Source organism: Anopheles arabiensis, chromosome 3 (assembly GCF_016920715.1).
Source record: "Anopheles arabiensis isolate DONGOLA chromosome 3, AaraD3, whole genome shotgun sequence".
Classification (NCBI taxonomy): domain Eukaryota; kingdom Metazoa; phylum Arthropoda; class Insecta; order Diptera; family Culicidae; genus Anopheles; species Anopheles arabiensis.
In genome coordinates this window covers 54,194,636-54,215,268 of record NC_053518.1, presented here as the reverse complement: position 1 = coordinate 54,215,268, position 20,633 = coordinate 54,194,636, and the positions used below count along the sequence as shown (strand labels likewise).

Here is a 20,633-nt window from a genome sequence, read left to right as displayed (position 1 = left end):
CATTCAAGCAGATTATGGTTAAAAATTTAGAACAAATGTCACTTGAGATTTTATAAAATTATGAGTAAATTTTTAGAAAACTAGATCAATGTTCATTCGGCACGGCTTGTAATTCTTGGACTTAATATCATATGGTATGGATTATAAGGTAAAAATAAAAATGCAAGTTTAAACAAATGCTGAATGTTTAAGGCTGTACACTTTGGTACAGCATGGTGAGAAATTAAAATAAAGAAAATAAGTTGCGATTATCGATTTATTTTGCGATTTAAATCAGACGAACCACTTGATGTCCGTGGCATTAACAGACGCGGTCCGCGAATGAATTTATTTTTGAAAAAGAAAAGCTTATTTCTAAACATGTCGTGCATTTTTCCTACAATCAAGATTAAATTTTCAGCATGTCTACAATAAGTTATAAACATATTTTGATCAAAAACATTGAACAAAGTCTACAAAATGTATGCTCTCAATGGGTGTGGGTCGAGACAAATTTATTTTCAAAGCCAAGTGATCCGCGATCCTAAAAAGGGTTGAGAACACCAATTTAAAAAAATTCTCTACATTAGTTTCTTACATTCCCTGATAATACTGATCTTACATCCCTGATAATACTGATCTTACATCCCTGATAGTGCTCCCTCTCACAAGATGTGTTCGAAATATTTTTTTTGGAAAGTAAAATTTAAGCGATATCATAGGTAGTTTGTATCGCTCAGTGAGATCGGACAATGCTGTTATACTGTTGTTATAAAAGAGTTGAAGAGCATTGAATTTGGAAACCAAAATGGTAATGTGTACGAAACTTGAAAATATTTTTTTTTCTAAAGAAAAAACAAGAAAAAAAAAAAAATATATATATATATATATATATATATATATATATATATATATATATATATATATATATATATATATATATATATATATATATATATATATATATATATATATATATATATATATATATATATATATATATATATATATATATATATGGGAGCGCAGTTGCGATCGCCAACATCAAATCAAAATGGGTTATTTTTCACGTGTATTATGTAAATTTTAATGCCAATAGATTATTGAAGAAGTATGACATATACATGATTGTCATTGGGCCATGTCCTTGTTCAAAACCTATCAGTTCCGATGATCTGAACTGTTTCTCAACTATTGCAGTGTAAATACGAACACCTAAAAGGTACTCAATCTAAAACAAGTTATATGTGTATTGCTATGTAATGAAAAGTTTTTTTTTACACTCAGCTATTCTTACCCTACATCCAAGTGATGGACTAAACAGTTTTTTTACTTTTTTGAGAATATTTTGACCTGAATCTATCAGCACTCAACTAAATTACATTTTTTACAGGTATGCACTTTAAATCACGATACATTATGCGAAACTTAAAACTTAAGACAATAAACTCCAGTATTTTTTTCATTTTTTAACCTTGACCTTCGCTTCATGTTGAGTGTATTCATCACGTACAAGATCTTATGAGCGTCGTGAGGTCGAGATCTACTTTGCACATTCTTTCGTCTTTTTTTCGCGTTGTAGAACTTTGGCCTCATAACTATAATAAATTCAATTCCAGAATTTACCGAAAGATATTTATTTGGGGTTTTTGACAATTTGTCAAATTTATCATAAGTTTGTTATCTTGTTGTTTTTGCAAATATTCTACTGGACTTCTGCGTAACTTCTGACGCAGAGATATTTTAGTCTTCTTTGCCTCTGTAATCTAACTCGAGATACTAAATTTCTGTAAATGTAAGTGTTTAATTTATGATCTAATGTTTGTGTGTTTAAATCGAGGATCGGCAAAATCCTGTTCACGAGCTGTCTTCATTCCGTGACAACATTTTACACTTCAAGTAGCAATGATTAACAACAGCAGGATGACAACAGTGTATTGAAATTGCACTTCTTTGGTTGAGAGCCTTAATACATCTGATTTTGATTGGATATCTGATGGCAGATGGCACGTGGATATTTTTTTTTCATCTACACTAATTTACTGAAGCACTTGTATCAACGCCTAATATTAAGTGTTGGCAAAAGGTTACTTTCTTCCTGTTTTTTGGCGCAACAACCGTTGTTGGTCAAGGCCTGCTTGTGCCACTTATGGGCTTGATTTGCAGTTACTTTTTGATTACACATAGATTAATAGTCTGTCCCATGTATGCAAGAACGGTTTCAAGAATAAAAAGCAGTTGGCAAAAGCTCAAATTGTATCTGCCTAAACCCGTTGTGTTTAGATTTTTTTTAAATTTTTTTATTAATTATTTTTGTGGCTTTCGATTTACTCTACATTTATTCCTCAATAGCATTGAATAAAAAAATATATTTGTCGTCCCATGGAATGAAATGAATATCTCAAGGTTTCTTGTGCTTTTGGTGTTTCAGGGATACATTTTACTTTATTATTTTTTTTTTATTCAGAAAGAAGACATTTTATTTTATAATAAGATAAAATATCAAATGTAGAAAATAACACGATTCCAGAAATTTTTCATAAACAGATTCCTTAAACACTAGTTAAGTTTGATACACTAGTTAATTTAGTCCAGTTACACGGCTGCATTAGAAATTGCATAGAAATTCGATTCTAAGATATATTCAAAAACCAAGGCATGCGTTATTTAAATTTCGTATAGAGTATAATTGATTTGGGTCGATACGATGTACATTGATCAACTCGTATAACTTAGCAACATGTTCGTCATGGGTTCAAGCCCCTTATGGACCCACCCCCCTGGTTTACTATCTTGCTATAATTAATAGATAAATCATTAATAGCCCAGCCCATTATTGGTTTACGATAGGCCTTGACCAATAGCGCTTGTTTCGCCAAAGAATAAGAAGAGCTACTGTCATGTTCTTCATGCTCTCCTTTTAAATGTTTGAGTATATCTCTAGATTTATCATGTTTGCTTCTGGCTAGTCATTTGCGGGGACGGTCTTTCGCCAATAATTATATGTGTTCCTGACGTATATATTTTGTTGTATTTTTAAAAATCCTAATATTAAATTTTTAAACATTATCTGATTGAATTGGATAATGTATCTGTCCTTATTAGATAATTATAGTTTATAATCATCATGAAACAATGATCATCTTCAAAAAACGTGCCAAGCACAAAGAAACGAATAGTTGAGATAGAGAGCAGCAAACAATATTTACAATAGCAATAACGGCTTACGAAAAAATAGTAACAAAACGACAGAGATATAGAGCGAGAGAGAATGTGAGCAAACGAAACAATTCGCCTCGAAAAAATGCAAAGACAAAAAAGTGAGAAAAAGTACGTTCATCAAAGAAGCCTGGATACTCGGCTTGCTCTATTGTTTCATAATGCCATGCAATAACGCATCGTTAGTCGTTGCTAGAATTATATAATATATGTATGTATTATAGAAGATTCTTCTTTTTCTTTGGCACAACAACCGTGGTCGGTCAAGGCCTGTCTATATCCACTAGGGAAGTGAGCTTGGCTTTCAGTGACTTATTGTTATCATAGCAGGATAGTCAGTCCTACGTATGGGGGCACGATCTACTCGGGACTCGAACTCATGACAGGCATGTTGTTAAGTCGTAAGAGTTAACGACTGTACCACCAGACCAGCCCCATCATAGATTATAGAAGATAAATTGATGTTTAATCATTCAATAACATAATAATAATAATATAAAACCAATAAAAAATATTATGTTTTATAAAATTGACAACCAGATACATAATACTCAAAATAATGAAAGCTATCCGAGCCAACATGAAAATCTAATTTGACCAATTAACATAGCCTTTTATTCGAATAGTTTGCCGACTCCTGGCCCAAATATTAAAACTGAAAAACCTCGTATATTCCATATGGATGTATTATTTGGTAGGTCCCATTGCACAGTCGTCAACTAATGCAATAGGACTGACTATGGGTAATTAATATGTCACTGACAGCCTAATCTTATTAGAGATAAAGACCGGCATAGACCTACAACGACTGTTGCTCCAAAGAAGAAAGATGTAAAGTATTATTTACTACCTATAATTACTACCTACTATAATTCACGCATTTTATCATTACATACAATCATTCAATTACGGCAATGTCAAATAGATATTTCGGAGACGCCTTCCGAAAGAAAAATTAGACCAGGTTCTTCAAAACCAAGCATTACCATTCGGATGTTTTAACCCTTACGATTGCTCAAACGTTATTTGCTACATATTCCCCTGACACATAAAGTCATACTTCTATTTAGCGTAACGACTTTCGCAGTTATTCAGTACCACGTAGCCGGATAGTCATTCCTTGATACAGGAGGATGGTCAATAGAGGACCTGAACCCATGACGGAAATGTTAAAAGGTCGTGTCAGTTGAAGACTGTACCACGTGACCGTGCCCGAACCTTAAAATATGGATATAACCGTATTAAAACAAAGCATACGTGAACCTTACAATATGGTAACTGCGGCAAAAAAAACATGTTCATGGTGTTTGAGTATGCAGAAATAGTGTATAGAGGACCAATAAAATCGCATGATTTTCCTCCCCACTAACCTTTCGATGTAGCGTAAGAGATATGCAACCCTACTTTCAATCTTTCGAAAAGGTTACGAAGAACACTACCAATTAATGGGAAGGTTCTTCGTTATGTTTGCGTAGATATGTAACCTTAACATATAAGGCCTGCTATGTTTGGACTTTTATTTCTGTGCTCCAGTTTGTCTAGCGAACTTATTTATTCAATGATCAGACAATTAGTAATTGACATTATATTCCTAAATAATTATTATCGTAAGTGTACCAATTGTGGCTACAGCACCAATTATGGCTATAACGAACACTATATTCGCTCTAAAACAGTCTATTTGCATTCTAAAACCACGAAAGGATTTTTCATTTCAAATATGAACATTTTAACACATGTGTGCTTCATCAGTCCCGTACTGCTCATATCCGTTTGTTAAATATCACCCTTTTAAATTATGTTGCCAAGATTTTTGGTATCTCTCACCGTTTTGCTAAGAGGAGGAACTGTAGGATATTAGCGATTTTCAAGCACCTAACCATAATTTTATCTCAAAATCATCATTTTGGTGCTAAATTGTTTAATTGTTTATTTCTCATTCAATGGATAACAGTGATCCGTGTGAATGTTCTTAACTCTAATATTAGTTTAAAAATATTAGTTATTCAACGACTTCTTATCAAAATCCATTATTTCATCGAAAATATGTCTTTTTCCGTATGTCCATTTTTGATACAACAAACCTTTGATGCCCCAAACATCGCAGTATACCATGGATACTTTGTTTAAAAATGTCGTTTTGGTCGTGGTAGTGCGTAGTTTACAAGTGCAGAAACCGGGTTTCTCGTTGTCATTTTCGCAATATTAAGTGTTATTTTGTGTTTTAAGCATAATTTTCTTATAAAATTACACAACATCGAATAAGTTTCATCAAAATAACGCAGTCTTGAATGACTTTGATACGAAAAAAGGTGTAATCTGAACGCCGCTCGTGTCGTACTATTGGCAAGTGCGCTCTTGTTTTTCTCTGATCAATAATTAGAGCATAATTTACCAAGTATCTTCAAGATAGTTCGGCAATGGCTACGATTCTTCATTTCAACCAATTCAAACGGGCCACCCTGATTTGTGCTCTTCTGTGTCTCGTACTGAAACGGTAGCTAGCTTCGGTATAGCTTCCAAAAGAAGGAATATGAAGAATTGTCAGGAGATGTAAAGTGCGGTGTCATCAGTAGAATAAGTCCCTAACATTTTAGAAGAACTTGTTGCAGCCACAGATACAACAGTGGAGGGGTGTAAATTACTGTATCGCCCCATCAATTGTGCGATTAATTGACCGTGGATATCAATACAAACAGTAATACAAAACAGAGATTTTAAATTGTTAATTTTACTTTTATAATGGTGTTCACTTACTAATTTACCCGCAGTGAACTTATTACTACATGATTTGAGTTAAAACAACGTCACAAATTGATTTTTGGTGTAAATATCCAGTTTTGGCTTACAACCACAATTGGTAGAGCTATGGCGAATTGCTAGGAACACTATAGCCATAATTGGTAACTTGAGATGCAATTTTTAATCAAAATGTTCTATTGTTTTGCTAAAAATTGATTCAAAATAAAAAAAACACACTTATGTTTTACACATTTAACGCTTTAAGAAAACATGAAGACTTTTAAAATTTTACCCAATACTTAGTTTCACAGCAGTAAAATCAGTATCTTGATGACACAATAAAGCCATAATTGGTACACTTACCCTTTTGTTTTTCTACAATTTCTTTCTATATGCATCCAACTTATTAAAATGAACAGAAATCTCAATTCACGAATGAACTTAGTTTTTTGCCACACATAGCAACAGCTATCACAGTATTAACTGGCTGAAACGGCAAGGTATCTAAAATGTACAGCAAATGAACTATATACCATAACATTTGACAATAAACAATAAACTGGTTTAAGTCAATGCATCTCATTGGTTAAAATAATAAAAAAGATATCAATGGAAAAATGTCTTAAATAAAATTAGTCTCTTAAAATTTTATTACTTTTCTACGACTGCGGTCGGCAAGGTATGTATCGCGGATTAGATGTGACCCGTCGGTACATGAAGTCCGGATCGAAACGTAATTGCTTGATTTTGAAAGATAGGAAACCCCTATTCGTATCCATATTACTGAACATCTTTTGATGTGACATTTCATACCGCCATCCTCTTACAACTCTCAATATGTGTTCGTAAAGCTTTATATTTGTTTGTAAAGCATTCTGATAGTTTATCGTTTACCTCGATTATTTTTTATCCGTTACGGCTATTGTATCAACCCTAGAATATCCATAGTGATGTTCGCGGCATGCAAAAAGGGTGTCAAAAATGTGCAATGATAATATACTCTTTGTTATTCAAACGAATCACACTTTCACACACTCTGTTGCTAATCCTTAACTAATGAATTTTTACAAAAAGTTTTAATAGTATGCATCAACAATTTTGAACCATGTTTGAATTATATCATTCCAGACAAATAACAATAATTATTTCATATCTATGAATTTTTAATTAATTTATTTTAGTATGAAAATAAAAATGCATTTTTATTTGCTCTGAGTCGTAGCTTTGATCATTTAATTAAATATTTACCTCAAAAGTTTGCCGACCGCTGAACTAAGAGAATCCCGATGAAATGGTCTCGTGTGGGGAATTAGTTGTAGTTCGCGGGCAAAGCTTTGTCGAACATTATATATTTTTCTATCTTGTTGGGTTTAAACTCTTAAACGAATGGAAGTTTAGAGTACTAATAAGATAAATCGAAATGAGAAACATGAACACACCCAAAAAGATATAACGTTGATAATTATGTATTTTTTAGAATATTGTTGACATTGAGACGTGCCGTAGAGCTACGACCGCACCTATAAGGTTCGATTCAAATAACTTCTGTAGGAACTTTAAGGTGGGAGTGATATGTTCCCTTCCATAGCGATTGCCTTGATATTTATGTTTAAGCAAATATGAAGTACAATACAATGCCACATCACAGAATCCAAGGTTTCGTTACTGTACTTCACCTCATGCATGTTTTAAAGTGTGGGAGAGGATTTTGTTACGGTTTGATGCGCACCACTCCTAGAAAGCAAACCCATTTTCCCATTTAGACTTTTCAGAGCATTCTGAACCATGTAATGCCAAGATTGAGCCGTGAACGTACTTAATGCATATGCTTTCTGTCAGTGCACAATGGGCAACGGCCATACAAACGCCAGAATGAAAATCAAATCCTTATGCTATTGCAGTTTTTCTTCGTTCAATACAATTGCTCTTACTATACAGGGCAGTCCTATAATAAAATCGCCAAGACAACGAATGAAACTTAATATTTATCGCTCAAAACATTGCATTCTTTCGTAATAGTTAACAGCATCAACAATAACTCTTAGAAATTAAAACGAAGGCGAAATAAGTTCCTTACTAAAATCGATTTTTTTAAGTATTACGCGCTTAAAAGCCGAGTTTTTTAAGGTTAGTTTTGTAAGAAGTTGATTCCTATCTTACGCCCATTTTTAAGCTTTTTTTCTCTGGTCAGCTTTGTTTCATATGCCTGTTCGTTTCACGCGTTTATGACAGGGTTACATACTGGTAGTGTATGGGTCATACAACAACACATGTCAAAATCGCTCGCGCTATTTTCAAAAAAAAGTCTAATAATTTTCGGGGTCGCAGATGGTCGCAGCTAATTTCAACGTCAAAACGAAGGAAAAATGTTGATCTTTCCTATGATAAACGACTCACTCCAAAATGAAAATATCCAAAAATTCAGCAGTGATGTTTGCTTTTCAATCATTTGTAAACTTTAAAAACGAATTTTTGCGAAATATTCTGACATTTCATCAAAGTATGACAAAAAACCTTTCCAACGACACATTGATTATCAAAATCGACACATTGATTATCAAAAGCCACGGTAGGTTCAATTCGACCCGACCCGACCCGAACTCGCCGCACCAACGGGTCGGAGTCGCTTATGCTTTCTCGCACCTACCGCCCAAATAGCCAAAATTGCTTAAGCAGCCAATTTTGGCATGCTAAAGATCGCTGCTTGAATTTGCCTTTTACAGTAGATAAATAGCATCCAACTTCCAGGTGGGTCTTTCAAACAGCGCCTAAGCAGCTTCCTTATGCCAGGGTACTGCGGACTATTATTCTTTATGTTTTATTTTCTAGCAAGCGCCATCGATGAAATAAACAACAGGATTTCTTTGGCTTGTGTGCATGTGTATATTTTTTAAATCCTTAATATTCATGGAAAAGCCGGTCTCGTAGTACAGTCGTCAACTCGTACGACTTAACAACATGCCCGTCATGGGTTCAATCCCCAAATAGACCGCGCCGCCATACGTAGGACTGACTATCCTGCTATGGGGGGAATCAATTAGTCACTGAAAGCCAAGCCCACAAGTGGGTACAGGCAGGCCTTGACCGACATCGGTTGTTGAGCCAAAAAGAAGAAGAAGAATATTCATGGATTATACAAAATTTCACACAATTTACTTTACAATCACAATCACTTCACTCAATATTCCTCCTTCAATTAACTTAACTAGCTTGGCCAGCAGCAACGAGATGATTGACGGCGTCAGCTTTGACAATTTGACAAGAGCCACCTTGTACCGATGTCATGCATTAAAAAGCTATAAAGTTCCACCAAGTTCGGTACGCTTTCTTAACAAGCCTTCAAGTTCCATCGTGAACCATACACATCAGGCTAATCAGCCACAAGGTTCCTGAAAGTACTATGGTGCCTTTTAAAAAGCTCCATAGTTCCGCAAAGTACCGTCTATCTCTTAATTAGCCACAAAGTACGACATCGGAACGATTTTTCGTTAAACAGCCCCAAATCAGCTATAAAGTACGAGCTGGCTATTTGGGCGGACTCTTTGCACTCCGGTGTAATTTGTAATTTAAATATGAACTTATTTATGATACGCATGTTCGTACATCGTTTCCTGTGTATGTTTTATTATTTTGGATAAATAAAAAAGACGATTTGCGAGGTATGTTCATTTTTAAGAATAAATAATTGTTTTAACGTTTCCTTTACCTCAAATCCGTAAATGACCGTTAGGTTTAAAAATGTGATCGTCGTGGCGATCGCTCGTAAAGAGAAATTGATTTAAATGAAAATTATGGAATTAAAATGTCGTGTTCGCAACAGCGGGTAAGATGCAACAGCGGGTAAGGCATTGATAAGACATCGTTAAAAAGTAGATGAGAGCTTCTACTGAATTATCTCTCTCTCTTTTGTTGGCCTGCTCACGAAAGAGCACGTCGATGTGATAAAACCCGTTCAACAAACATTCTCCAGGATGTTCGGTCCCTGGCTGCAGCCTCCCATCCATGCAGACACCCGATCTCCGGCCATCGAGTTCGCTGTGCTCCCCTGCGCCTTATGCCGAACTGAGGATCAAACACCTTCTTGGTGGAGCATAAGTCCGGCATCCTCATGACATGCCCCAGCCTTCGTATCCTGCCAGCTTTCGCCACTGTCAGGATGCTCGGTCTGCCGTACAGCTCAGCAAGCTCGTGGTTCATCCGTCTCCTCCACGCTCCATGCTCACACCGCCAAAGATGGTCCGGAGGATGCGTGGCTCAAACACGCCCAAAGCGTTTGCATCCTCCGCTCGGATGGTCCAGGATTCGTGTCCGTAGAGGACCACCGGGCGAATCAATGTGTGATATATTTCACATTTCGTGCGGGATCGTGTTCTTCTGGATCTAAGCAATCAGTGAAGCCCGTAGTATGCCCGATTTCCCTGGACAATGAGTCTCCCGATTTCGCTGCTGATGTCGTTGTCCGAAGTAAAGACCGTCCCGAGATAGCAAAACTCCTTTACCACCTAGAGACTGTCGCCGTCAACTAATACGCTGCTTCCCAGATGGTCTGAGTCACCGGTCCTCCTACCGGTCTATGGTGTCGTAAGTCGCCTTAAAGTCGATGAACAGATGGTGTGTTGGGATCTGGCGCTCTAGGCACTTCTGGAGGATCTGCCGCAGAGTGAAAATTTAGTCTGTGGTGGATTTGCCTCCAACAAACCTAGCTTGTTAGCTACTGAAAAAATTTATAACAAGGGGCGCAAATTTGCAGAACAGGATCTCGGACAAGATCTTGTAGGCGGCTTCAGGACTGTAATGGCTCGAAAATTCTATGGGATTATAAACATCAAAAAGTGGATTTTTTTTTACAAAAAGTAAAAAAAATGGCTATTAACTACTAACACGTTTCTAAAAAAAAAAAAATACTGGCGTCGTAGACTTTTCGCGGAGGTGTTTTTAGATTGTTGTTCTGTAAGTTGGAGCAACGTCAGCGGCTAGAACGCGATATTTCAATAACACTTTAGATTCTGCAGCCTACGATACATTACAAGCACCGCTTATAATGCTTAAATTCATGGTTGAATGAACCGTCGTTCTTAAATATGTTAAAATACTATGATTCTCTTGAACTTCCAACGTTTTCAATAGGTGTCCAATTTATCCTTCATAGTGTCTATCTTTCACATATCAGGCGTAGGTTATATTTTTCACCGCACCGGGGACTCTTTCGTACCACGTTACTTGCTTTTATGTGTGTGTTTGTATGAATGTGTGTGTGTGTGTGTATTATTTTTTACAAGGAGGAGTTGTCGCACACCCCCTCCTTGAACCATATACCCTTCCCCATGGGTTCAACTTTCGTTATGCTTCTTGGGGAAGGGCTTATGCATTAGCATTTCGTCCTTGCTATTGCACTATGCTTCAAAGTTCGCGGGACTGATTGACAGGTATCACGTGAACACAAAACGGTCATGACGACGACGCGAAACACTGGGCACTAAACGACACTTTTATCGACGCGCACTCACGCGTTTACTAACACATACACTCACGACGAATTTAAACATCGCAGAGCTGCTGATCGTACTTCCTTTTATGGTGCAGCTTGGTCAGGATCAGACGCATTGTTGTTGCGGCAGCCTCCCACGAGTTGGTGTACTGCAGCATCACTTGTACCAGATTAGAAAGGCTGCATCGGTGGCGAGCATCTCTACCTCTTCAATAGACACAGCTGAGACGGTGAAAGCGATGTCGTCTACAAAACCAGTGATTTCGACATCAGGAGGGAGGGCGAGGGTCAGTACTCCATCGTACATGACGTTCCACAGGGTGGGACCAAGCACTTATCCCTGGGGTACGCCTGCGGTGATGGGAGTAGTTTTGACTCCTTCCGCGGTATCATACTGCAGCACGCGACCGTCAAGATAATTCTTCAACAGCCTGCACAAGTGCGAGGGAATCTTCATGCGCTCTACCGCTGCCGCAATTGCCTCCCAACTAGCACTGTTGAAGGCATTCTTCACGTCGATGCTGATGAGCGCACAGTATCGAGCTCTGCATCCAGCACCGCCAGTATCGCGTCCACCGTAGGACGTTTTTTTCTGAAAGCCAAAGTGACAATCAGACAGACCGTGTGGTTCCTCCGTGTATTTTGTTACGCGGTCCAAAATTAGCATCTCTTAGCTCTTAGCTAGGTTATCCACAAGTCCCAAAGGCTTCAGGGCTGGCAGGTGGCATAGCGGCTTACCTGGCTTCGGTATCAAGACTAATTTTTGTCTTTTCCACATTGACTGAAACTGGCCGGTAGTCAGGGTGTTCATTAGAACGTTTTTGAACACGTCGGGGTATGCCAACATAGCCGCCTTGATAGCCTTATTAGGGATACCATCAATCCCAGGAGCTTTGCCACATTTTAAACGATCAGCCAGGTTAATAATCTTCTGTCTCGTTATAGGCACAGGGTCAGTCTCTGGCAAGTTAACCGTATGGCTGAGGTTCGATGGTACATGTGTTGGAAACAGGGTTTCAATAATGCTCTTCAGATTTACAGGACACTGTTCTAAAGGTTCCGAAGACTTTACCTTGTTCATGAGTGTATTGTGTAAGTCCCCAGGACTTCCGAACGATTTCGTCGCATAGCTCGAGGAAGTATTGCCTTTTACTGTACTAATAGCTCTTTTAAGCTCTGACCTAGTCGCGATGTATACGAACCTGAGTTGCTGTTTGACTTCATGGCATTTTGTAAGAAACTGGCGCTCTAACCAAAAATTGAGAGAACAAAGTGAATTTTTTAGGTAAGCACTGAGGGTGCACCAAAAAATCGGTTTTTTCTTTATTCTCCGTTATCTTCGCTCTTGGGTGTTTTTATCGCAATTCTCTTATTTTGCGCAGTTTTCTCCATTTTTATGCCTATGTACACACACACAAAAACATCGCCTTAGCTGACAGTTTCTGTTGTCAGTGTTTGTAGCAATACCGCACTGATACGGGTATGGTCTGACACCTCTCGAAGGCTAATATAGGATCTCCATACCCTACTCCGACTCAATACGTCCACGGCGTACAGAACGGTAACATATTTCTCCAAATATCTGAGCTTGGGTATACGGGGAAACCCAACCCCTTGGGAAGATGGGCTATATGGCTAAATTGAGCGGGGGGGGACGACGACGACCAGCGTCTGTTCTCCATGTTAGGGGCGGCTGGTTGCCCCTTCTGTCCTGGCATCCTACGGGACTTTAATCAGCTAAGTTGCGTAGGCCCTACGACGAGACTGGAGGTTGGGGGAGAGGCCTTGCAAGCCACCCCTGGAAAAACATAAACGCAACGAAAGGAAACCAAAGGATTTCGAACCGGACCAACCGATACCGACCCACGCAACCGAACAAGGCAAACGATTGGAAACTCGGAACATGGAACTGCAGATCTCTCACAGCTCCCGGAAGTACCCGCATTCTTTCGGACGAGGTGAGGGCCCGTGGCTTCGGAATAGTAGCACTTCAGGAGACGCGCTGGAAAGGAGTGACGGAGCGCCCCTAGCGATTGCATGATCTACCAAAGCGGTGGTGAAAAGCATGAACTCGGTACGGCGTTCCTGGTCATAGGTGAGATGCGAAAGCGAGTGATCGGGTGGAGGCCGATCAATGAACGGATGTGCAGGTTGAGGATTCGTGGCAGGTTCTTCAACCTGAGCATCATAAATGTGCATAGTCCGCACCTTGGAAGCACCGATGACGATAAAGACAATTAAAAGATAAAGACATAGAGGGAGTACGACCGCTGCCCACAACACGACGTTAAAATTGTTATCGGGGATTTTAATGCTCAGGTTGGACGGGAGGAGGCATTTAAACCGACGATAGGAAGTTTCAGTGCCCACCGGCTGACCAACGACAACGGGCTTCGGCTCGTAAACTTCGCCTCCTCCAAGCACATGAACATTCGCAGCACCTTCTTCCAGCACGCACCTCGCTTCAGTTACACCTGGAGATCACCGCAGCAAACACTTTCCCAGATCGACCACGTTCTCATCGATGGAAGGCACTTCTCGGACATAATCGACGTAAGGACCTATAGAGGAGCAAACGTCGACTCAGACCATTTCCTGGTTATGGTTAAGTTACGCCAGAAACTGTGCGTGGCCAACAAACTGCGCTAACAGCCCACCCCAAGGCTCAACACAGACCGACTGAAACAAGCTGTTGTGGCGAGGGACTTCGCAATCGCGCTTGGGGAAGCGCTGCCGGAGGACATCACTACCGAGGCGATGTCTCTCAATGACCACTGGCGCATGGTGGAGCAAGCCATCAGCAGCACGGCCGAGCGAACAATTGGCCGCGTGACCCATAACCAGAGGAAGGAATGGTTTGATGATGAGTGCAGGCGAGCACTCTCCGAGAAGAACGCCGCGCGGACCCGCATGCTCCAGCGCGAGACCCGGCAGAACGTGGAAGACTACAGACGACTGAGAAGGCAGCAGACCCTACTCTTCCAGGACAAGAGGCGCGACTTCGAAGAGTCGGACGAGCAACTCATGCAGCAGCTATCCCAGTCGGGGGAAACTCGTAAGTTCTACAGGATGCTGAATGCGGCACGGAGCGGTTTTACTCCCATGACCGCTATATGCCGCAGTGAGGAGGGAGATATCCTGTCGGACGAGCGAGAGGTGATCGACAGATGGAAGTGCTACTTCGACAGACACCTGAACGGAGCAGATACCAGAGCAGACGCAGGAAGCAGAGGAGAGCAACCCTACAACAGCCAGCATGACAATGACGAAGTGCCCCCGCCATCTTTGGACGAAGTCATCAGCGCCATCAAACAGCTGAAATGTAACAAGTCAGCTGGCAGCGATGGTCTGGTGGCCGAACTGTTCAAGATGGGTCTGGAGAGGCTTGCCGTCATCATGCATCGGCTGATTGTTAGGATTTGAGATCAGGAAGAACTACCGGACGAGTGGAAACTGGGTGTCATACACCCAGTGTACAAAAAGGGCGACAGGCTGGACTGTGCTAACTTCCGGGCCATCACAGTCCTGAATGCTGCCTACAAGATCCTGTCCCGAATACTCTTCTGCAGACTTTCGCCTCTTGCTACAGATTTCGTCGGCAGCTATCAAGCTGGATTTGTTGGAGGCAAATCAACTACCGACCAAATCTTTACTCTACGGCAGATCCTCCAGAAATGCCGAGAGCACCAGATCCCTACGCACCACCTGTTCATCGACTTCGACATCGACTTCAAGGCGGCCTACGACACCATAGATCGGACCGAACTATGGAACACCATGCAGCAGCACGGATTCCCTGGAAAGCTGGTGCGACTGTTGCGGGCCACTATGGACGGGGTGCAGTGCAAGGTGAGAGTGACGAACATGCTGTCAGAAGCGTTCGAATCTCACCGGGGTCTGAGGCAAGGGGATGGACTCTCCTGTTTGCTGTTCAACATCGCTCTGGAAGGTGTCATGCGAAGCGCGGGCTTCGACATCCGGGGCACGATTTTCACCCGAACTCTCCAATTCCTTGGCTTCGCGGATGACATCGACATCATCGGGCGAACATCTGCGGCGGTGTGCGAGGCGTACACCCAACTGAAACGCGAAGCCGCTAGGATTGGATTGAGGATTAATGCGACGAAGACAAAGTACCTGCTTGCCGGGGGCTCTGACCGTGATAGAGCCCGACTCGGAAGCAGAGTATCAGTTGACGGCGACGATCTCGAGTTGGTAGAGGAGTTCTGCTACCTTGGCACGATCGTAACTTCGGACAACAACGTAAGCAGCGAAATCCGAAGGCGCATTGTTCAGGGAAATCGTGCCTACTACGGGCTCCACAAACTCCTGCGATCCAGAAGACTCCAACAACAAACGAAATGCGCGATATATCGCACACTGATACGTCCGGTGGTCCTCTACGGGTACGAGTCCTGGACTAGTGTTGGGAATTTCGTTAAAAAAAAGGAACGGAACGGAACTAGTTCATTTTTCAAAAAGAACGGAACGTGAACCTGGGGTGCAAAAGAACCGACCCAGAGCTTAGAAGCCAAACTGTCATCCGGGGGGGGGGGTCATCCAAACTGTCATAATCATCCCAGCGTATGGGGGCACGATCCATTCGAGGCTTTTACCCATGCCGATGTTATTGAGTGCTACGAGTTGACGATTGTATCACGAGATTGACTAATTATTTGAATTTCACTTACTATTAAAACAAATAGTTTTTTGACACAAATCGTTTACAAGATCACGGCACTCAAACGGTTGTCGAATGGAACAGTATGCTTCAATCAATTCGAATGGCCAAATATTGGAATCATGCCGAGTTCCAAGATCATGTGGACATCGTGGTATAAAAAATAAATACATTTTATTTTGCGTTGTTCATACTCGCATATTATAATATATCTTTTCCAACCCGTTCTGCCATATGAGTACAGATTTAAGTTTTATAATAGTTATTTGTCTAGTTAAGACAAGCTAATTATAACAAAAAGTATGATAGATGTTACAAATTGCACCATAATACCAAATGCAATTCCATTTTTGGTTTCGCTTATCACCGATTTTTATAAACGATACGCGACAAAGTGCGATGAATATTCCTGTGAGCATGGGAGAGTGCACAGGCAACACATACTGTATGCGAGAAAGAGTGAACAGTTATCTTGCATGCAGCAAGCAACAGCCGGACAAAGCCGGTTTTTTCAAAGAACGGAACGCACGAACGATAGCACCTTGCTAACAATATTTAAGCGGCAAAGACCGGAACGGAATGAACGGAAAGAACGGAATGAACGGAAAGAACGAAATGAACGGAACGGAACGGAATGAACGGAATGAACGGAACGGAACGGAATGAACGGAAAGAACGGAATGAACAGAACGGAACGGAATGAACGGAACGGAACGATTTTGTATAAAGGATCGGAACGGAACGGCCTACATAAAGAACGGAACTTTTTTACTAGGTTCGAACTGGAACGGCCAACACTAGCCTTGACCGACAACGGTTGTTGAGCCAAAGAAGAAGAAGATCATCATTTAGAAAAGAATAGATAAAAGGTGTAATATAGTATCAATAGGACATTACAATTAATAAAAATGGAAAAGCAATGTGTTCATCAATAAATAATATGTAATATATATACAGCAACTATAAATAGGTAGAGAAATTTAACTAAATAAATTTATTTTTATTTCTTCCTTCTATGGCAGCTTGTTTTAACATTTCCCTGCATGTTTACTATTGCCGGTGCATGTGTCAGTTTTCTTTATAAATATTCTTTATCATATTCTATATCTACGTCTATTCTTACTTGGTTTGTGGCGATAGACTTAAATAAGCACTGTATTTGGGTAGATACTAAAAGCTATTTTTTCCTGACGATCCTTCCCAGGTACACCGTGCAAGAAAAGTCCCATCAAACAACACGTCTAGAGCCTCATGCATCCTGTTGTTGGCATCATGGTTGCTGATATTTGCATCTATTATTTAAGTATAACTGCCAAATGCAAAATCATCTCCAGCTATTTTTGCTTCAAATGCATCAAATTTTTTTTTCATTTTCGATTTTTTCTATTGCTAAACTCTGCGCATTTCTTCTTATACCGTTCATAGGATCCAGTATTGTGGACTACTCATTTAAAATCACCATTATCTGTGCGCTGTGTGCATCTATTTTCATTAACAGCATCCGACAACGAAGGCAGCAGCTTCCAGAATGCTCTGTAGATGTAATTGAAAGGACTGCTTGATTTGCTCCTGCTGCAGGCTGGTGTTCATCGTCGGTGATCATCATTATTAATGATGAAGGCAGCACAGGTTCGTACACCGGAAACGTAGCAGAACTCGTTGACGGTTTCTGATCACTTTTCCTGGTTATATTTTTAGGCAAATTTATCACTACAGGACCAGTTGCTCGTTCAGTCGTTATGTACGATGTACCGGCGCTTGTCGATGGCCCTTAGTTACCACCATTAACTATCTTGCCTGGCGGACGGATCTGGCTAGGAACACAGGTAAAAAATTGCTCAGATATAGCAGTACTCGTTGATGGTTTTTGAATATTAACGCCGATCATTTTGGCTAGTGTACGGCTCACAATACAAATAGATCCTCTAGCAGCCGCTATCACCGATGCAGAAGCACTGGTGAGTAATTGTTGTCTTACAACAGCGAACATCATACCACGCTGATTCTTCGGAGCATGAACTTCGACAAGCGATGCAATCGATGGTGCTGCAGATCCCGCCAATGCCTGTTGTCTACCGATCTTCATGCCTGATTCCTGCGGTAGAGCATCAGCAACCGGTACCACTGATGACGCAGCAGTACTAGTTGACGGTTGCTGTCCATGTTGCTGGCCTAACGGACGGAATGGTGCAGGAACACCAGGTAATGTTGACCGATGATGATTACCATCACCGGCATTCGAGACCAGCGCTGACACTTCATCCGTTACCTTCAGCTGTTCAACAACACGGACTGGCATTCTTTGTTGACTCGCGCTGACAGGCCACTGAAACCACCGAAGGCACTGCACTTGTCGTCGGAAGTTGTCCAACAACACGGACTGGTACATCTGACTGACGAAGCTACTTATCACATAACCGCGTTTTATGTCCCCATTCTTGGTGTTTCCGGGTTACTCGCCATCGCGCTGTAGTCGGATCATACTGCACCTGTCCTGCTTCGATTAATGTCTCCCCAAAGACAAAATTAGAGCACGCGTTCCTGTTCCTCATCCTCCGGCGCCGCCTGGAGAATGTAGGAGTCACTGCTCTATAAAAACCACCGGACTACCACAAACTGGAAACAGCGGAAAATCCCGTGGGTCACCGGCCACCATGCTAAATTGAAGCAAAGTTGAAGTAAGTCTGACAGTATCTAAAGTAATAGAAAGACAGTTTGATAAATTAACATTGTTTTATGTTTCATTTCAGCTAATCTGCCGTGCGAAATAGCAAAATAAATATTTCATTTTAATGTTTTATTAAGACATTATATTTTTCATCTAAAACGTTTTTGATGTGTTTTTTTCTCATCGCGTTTAGGCGTCGTGTATCAGATCGCAACTGCTAATAATTTCGTCGTCTGAGGCGGACTGTTATGGAGGTACCAAATCTTCAGTGATGATGAATGCGTTCACGCTTCTACGAGCCGGTAATTGGCGGTATCCAGATGGCCACAGAGGTGACGTTCCGAGATTGTAAAAACATGCCGGGCCCACAGGTACGCAACAACCGCGCCCAAATCTATGGCATAGTATTGGGTGTTAGCTCGTCCGCTAGCACCGGTTACACTGGTGCGGGTAGCAAGCGTGCAAATGAAAAAATCTGTAAAAATGTCCCCCTTATTTGTTTGTACATACAAGAAACGATCACGAACGATCAGCATGAAATGCACTTGACTGATATTATTCTTCTTTCTTTAGTTTCAGATAAGCCGTTCTCATCAATGCCATACCATGTACGGTCGGCTAGTTACACTTCATCACGAAGGACAATCACATCTAGGTGACGGAATGCTGCCAAAACGATGCAGCTGGCTTAGTCCTCGATGACGACAAACATGTTGTTTTGGCTTCTCACAATTACTGGTAATGTATTGCATTCTCTACACTTAATTTATATGAAACGCAAATAACTTTCTTTACTTATTCTATATTTTATTTTTTAATTTAATTACAGATGAATGCTGGAAATCTCCGTTATAGCCGTTTTATTGCGCTGAATTAGGTTTATAACTCTCGTGTGTGAGTTATCAATTAACATTTAACCATGGCCTAACTTGATTCAGTGGAAGGTTGAGGTGTACAGCGACAGGTGGCGTACCTGCTATAATGTGTTGCCTGCTAGGCGAAGATCGCTAGAACTGGTCTAACGCGAATCGAACGGTTAGAACTGGTCTAACGCCGTAACGGTCACTACAGAACCCCCCACCAGTGACGGAGTCACGAGATGAAATTGATATGAGCGTTAAAGGCGAAATCGCACCTCTCCAACCACCGCTCCACTCTGCCTGATCTTTGGTATGCTTGACGAGCGGTATGCTGGTTTCAGGCGATATATTGAGATAGACTCGTTTTTTCCTTTCCTATTGATTATAAAAAATTTCTGAAACGCCGAACTACGTCGAATGGTCCTTCGTAAGGAGCTTGCAGTCCAGTTTTAACTTTGTCCACTCGTGCAAAACCTTGTTCGCAATCATTTAGATTTTTAGGAACATAGGGAGTGATCGACGTTTTTTGTGTAGTGGCTGTAGGCTTCAAAGTTTGAAATGCCTTTTTCAGATTGACGATGAAGTCAGGGAGATCTTCTGAGTTGTTTTTAGAGGATGGTACAGATACTTCAGCTGGGAGTCTAAGGCTCTGGCCGTACACCATATCTCTGCTGGTGATCCCTGAATGTCGTCTTTAAAAGACAGCCTAATACCTAACAAGACCAATGGTAATCGTCTCATCCATCGCATGGAGTCTTCACTTGCCATGATAGCACCTTTTAGTTGTCGGTGAAATCTTTCGACCATCCCATTTGATTGTGGGTGGTATGCTGTGGTCTTGATGTGATGGGCCCCAAGGAGCTTGGTTAGCTCCTGAAACAGTTTAGAGATAAATTGTCTTCCACGGTCTGTTGTGATGGTTTCAGGGCATCCAAAACGTGAGACATAATTGTCGACAAATGTTTTTGCGATGGTAGCTGCTGACATATCTGCCAT

At 40.8% G+C, this 20,633-nt stretch overlaps 1 long non-coding RNA gene across 1 annotated transcript; it reads left to right on the top strand.

Moving 5' to 3' along the window:
- The first annotated feature begins 18,642 nt into the window (after positions 1 to 18,642).
- LOC120904248 lies at positions 18,643 to 19,692 on the top strand. The gene is made up of 4 exons (XR_005739723.1): positions 18,643 to 18,787; positions 18,860 to 19,148; positions 19,351 to 19,515; positions 19,607 to 19,692. It is a non-coding gene; the product is annotated as an uncharacterized LOC120904248 (long non-coding RNA).
- The last annotated feature ends 941 nt before the right edge of the window (positions 19,693 to 20,633 follow it).